Here is a 4,804-nt window from a genome sequence, read left to right on the forward strand (position 1 = left end):
CTTTCAAGATGACTTTTCCTGAGTTTGTGTTTTCCTCTTACACAGATTTTAAAAATGATTTTTTTATTATTATTATTTTTTATTTTCAAAAACAACTTTATTCATGACACATATTAAAAAAAAAACTCCCACCCCCTGGAAATGAGCTAAAAAAATAAACAAAATCCACCTCCCAGCTCCCTGTCCCCACTTCCTCCCATTCCCTCCAAATAAAAGGGAAAAAAAGGCAAAGGAAAACAAAACAAAACAAAAAACTGAAAAACAAAAAACACCCCAAAACAAGGTAGTGCATTTCCCCAGGGGAAACGGGAATTTACACTGGAGCCATTGGGAGCGGATCAGAGATCTTCTGGCTACAGAAACCTGCAAAGAAAGACACTCAAAACAAAAAAAAGAAACACAAAAGGAAACAAAATAGATAATCAAGCAATCTGGAGGGGCAGGGAGCCAGAAAAGAGGGGTGGGGTGGGTGGTAGACCTGGCAGGACAGGAACAGGCAGGAGGGGATGGTGAAAGCTAGGGAGAAGATGGAGGGAAGGTAACAAGCAGAACAGTTTGGTGTCCTTGCAGAGCCCTGGGTAAAAAGCCCCTCCTACCACCCATGCCCACCTACCCTTGAGCAGCCCACAAGGGGGCAAAGGGGGACAGGGAAACGGGGAGCAGCTTGCATGGTTGAGACGTGTCCATGGAGAATCCCCAGAGTGAATGAGCAGCCCCCTGCCCCACTCTCTGGGCCTTCCCTTACTCCCCAAAGCAGGTCCCTCCTCAGCAGTTAGTTATGGGATTCTCCCCACTACCACAGTATATCTTATTTTTTTCCGTCAAGGTCATCTTCTGGTTTTTCTTTTAAATTCTTTTTTTTTCTCTTTCTTTCCTCTCTCTCCTCCTACTACACACTTTTTTTTAGTAAGGGGAATACCATGATGTCGCTCTAGCCCGGCCCCTGTAGACACGACCCCGGGGCCTGCTGTTAAAACCGCCGTAGAATCGAGAGCTGGAACTGTTGTAGTTGGTGGTCCAGGCACGGTATTGGGCTCGCGGGAAACCTCTGGTCTGTTGTGCTGATGCCTGGCCTGTTGGTTCGTTTTGGGATCACCTTGATTTGTCTTCCTCTAAATAGGGACTCATCTAAGGCCAAGGAAGTCCTCACTGACTCTTTATCTGAGAACTCTATATATGCAAACCCTTTGGGATGGCCACTAAATTAGTCACATAGTATAGTAACACGGTTGACTGAACCACAGCCATTAAAGTGTGCTTCCAGCTCTTCTGCTGTTGCACCATAGTCCACATTGCCAACATAGATGGAACGGGCATCAGCCTCCGTCTTCTCCTCAGTGGACATGATCACTGGGCCAGCATTGCCTGGAGCTGGACTCATATTCATCTTCTTCTCTACCTCGTTCTGTAGCTCCTTTAGCTTCTCAGCTTCTTCCTCCCTCTCCCTGACTCGAGCTTTGATCGCTTCCAGCTCTGGGTCCTCAATGGCGCCGTCCCCCGGGTCACCCTCGACCAGTCCCGGCTCCTCCTCTTCCTCCTGGCTGCGGGGGGCTCCCGAGCCAGGCCCCGGGCCCGGAGCTCCCGGTTGTGGGGGGAATGGGGCCGGGGCGTCTCCTCTTCCGTCTCGGGCTCCAGAAGCAGCTCCTCAGCCTCCAGTTCCTCAGACTCCAAGCCGTTCCCGTAGTCCCCCGCGCCCCCCCCGGGGCCGCCTCCCAGGCCTCCCCACCGGCCCCGGGCACAAGATGGTGCCGCCGCCCCGGCCCGGAGCCCCGACCGCCCGCCGACTCCGCTGCTGCTGCCGCCGCCGCCCCATCGCCGCTCAAAAAAAAGTTTTACAAGCTAATATTCTACACTTACTAGAAGGAGCCAATACCGGTTTATATAATACTTGTCTTTAAAAGTGATCACAAATTATACATATCTTTTAAATTACAGCTACAATTTACATGCTGTAAATAACTTCTCTTTTTTTGGTACTGTAACAGGGAAGAGCTAAATTGGACTCCATGTTGGATCTGTTTCTTTGACTTTAACCTTTGCTTTTCGTTGCTTTTGTTATTATAATCATACATAATGGCGTGCCTCAGGGAACCCTGCTGCCTCTGCCAGAATGTTAAACTAAAGTGCCTCTGTTCAGCTCACAGGGAGACAATCTGACCCTGCCCACCTGTGAATGGCTGCCAGAAAGAAGAAATTAACACATCCCCTCACTGAGGCTGATCCTTCCAGAAGATGTTTTGCAAGACTGATGGCCCTTTTTACTTTACTTCCCCACTGCCTCTCCCTCTCTGATTCTGTAAAAGAAACTGGCATCCAGACCCTGACAAGATGGTTTTTGGGGACCCTAGCCCGCCATCTACTCAGTCTGCTGGCTTTCTGGATAAAGTCGTCTTCTTTGCCTCAACACCTCGTCTCTGATTTACTGGCGTGTCGTGCGGCGAGCAGAGCAAGCTTGGACTTGGTAACAAATTTGGCTTAGCCAGCCAGGAGCCTTGTGGCTCATGGCTAGCTGGCCCCAGTCAAAGAATATTGGGGCAAGACCCTAGCAGCTGCCAGGTCCATTTGTCCTGAGGATCTTCCCTTCAAAGTACCCTGAAGCGACATCAGCTACCCCAGAGCTTGGCAGTTGAAGCAAGGAACCAACAAACTTCTAGGAGTCGACGGACTCAGTTTGATTTTGGACGGTAAGTCGCTCTGGCGTGCACACTGGAAACATATTCCCCCCTCAATTTGGGCTTTTCCTTTACAGGACAAACAGGGGTACCTGTTGGAGAGGGGAATTGTTGTTGGACTCTACCTGATTTTGGGAACTGGTTCATTGGGAACTAGCTCGTTGGGTTTGGTCTTGGTTTTCTTTTGGTTTTGTGTGCATTGATGCTATAATTTGTGCCTTTTGTGTTCGAATTTGTCTGTGCCTTTCGTATTTTGGTGTTATCAAACTTATCAAAAAGGGAAATACTCCATCTATCCTGAAGGATAGCCCTTTGGGGCATATATTAGATAAATGGGCAAAACATAGCTATGAGCATTATGACTAAGAAAGACATGATATACTATTGTAATAGGGTGTGGACCCAATATATGTTAGGATCAGAAGAACGATGGGCCCCTGAATGGCTCACTCAATTATCATACGATCTGGCAGTTAGAAGTGTTTTGCAAAAGAGCAGGGAAAAGAGGTGAGATTCCATATGTAGAAGCACTTATGCTATTGCATCCGGAGGAAGGAGTCAGAGGACTGCCACCTTATGGTACAACGGTCTGAAAGGAAACCCAAGGGAGAACCTGTTCTACAAGGGGAAGGGGAAGAAAATGAGAGTGGGGACATATTATTCCAGAGCTTAAACACCCCCTCTGGCCCATCCAGCTCCCCCACTGGCCGAGCAGGCTGCAGGCACTGGCAGTTTTTCCAACTGCCCCACCCCATGCCGCCAACATATTCACCCCTTTCACTACCTCTTGTTTCCCCCACTCATGGGGATCGAATAGAAGTTTCTATGGTAACCCCAGTGGCAGAGGGACCTGATTTAGTATCACCATCTAAGACCCGACAGGGCACCCAATTTGGACTGAGAGCAACTTCCGCAGCAGGGCAATTTCACTTGCGCTGATATCCTGTAGGAGTCTGTAATGCAAATGGCCAGCCAGCTGGGCTCCTATGGATGCAGAATCCATTCTCGATTTAGGATTTGCTTAACTGGAAAAACCATAACCCTGCTTACTGAGAGGACCCACTCCATATGACTGAACTTTTCACCTCAATATTTGCCACTCACCATCCCACTTGGGCGGACATTCACACTCTTATGAATATAATGATTACTGAGGATGAAAGGAGGATGGTAGAGAGGAAGTGCACCAGCTCCATATAGTGGATCCAAATGGAACTCCAGAAGCAAATTGACAGTCCCTATTGCTGAGCCTAACTGGGATCCTAATAATGGGGGCATGCCACTTCTAGAACACTACAGGGGATGTGTCCCAGTGGGTCTTCAAAAGGGGGTATCTAGACAAAAGAGCTTAAACAAGATTCAGGAGATAAAACAAAAACCAAATGAGGATCTATCAGAATTCCTGGAAAGGATTTATCAAGCTTATAAGCGCTACATGGATGCAGACCCTGAGACCCCTGAGAATGTATGACTTTCATTGGGCAAAGCACCCAGATATAAGGAAAAAATTACAGAAGTTAGATGGTGTATTTGGAATGAACCCTTCTCAATTAGTAGATGTTGCTTTTAAAGTATTCAACAACAGGGAACAATGACAAAAGCAAGAAGATGCAAAATGGAATGCACCTTTTCTGGCAGCAGCATTGAATTCCCGGAAGGTGAATAGACTGAAGGAAGGTAAGCCACCATTGGGGAAGGAGCAATGTGCTTACTGCAAGGAGGAAGGGCATTGGAAAAGAGAATGCCCTAGATGAAAGAATAATAGAAGGAAGACAGGAGCCTCTCATATGGTAGAAAGAGAGGAGCAATCTGATAATGAATGAAGAGGCCCTTGGACCTGAGGCATCTGATTCTAATTTCCCCACAAGACCCCTGGGTAACATTGACAGTGGGGAACAAGTTGATTGACTTTCTAATAGATATGGGTGCCACATATTCTGTGGTAAACACCAAGGTGGCACAGAAAACATCTCAGTCTATCTTGGTCATGGGAGTTTCTGGAGAAGTAGAGAACCATTTGTTTCTATAAGCTCTAGAATGCCAACTAGGGGACATAGCTTCTTATATATGCCAGAGTGTCCAATCCCCCTTCTGGGACAAGATCTCCTTTGTAAATTAAACACTCAAGTAAC

General features: G+C 47.4%; 1 pseudogene; it reads right to left on the reverse strand.

The window, feature by feature from the left end:
* Positions 1–832: 832 nt before the first annotated feature.
* On the reverse strand, positions 833–3,675 carry LOC102991850 (polyadenylate-binding protein 2-like; annotated as a pseudogene).
* Between the last annotated feature and the right edge of the window lie 1,129 nt (positions 3,676–4,804).

This window comes from Physeter macrocephalus, chromosome 11 (assembly GCF_002837175.3).
Source record: "Physeter macrocephalus isolate SW-GA chromosome 11, ASM283717v5, whole genome shotgun sequence".
NCBI lineage: Eukaryota > Metazoa > Chordata > Mammalia > Artiodactyla > Physeteridae > Physeter > Physeter macrocephalus.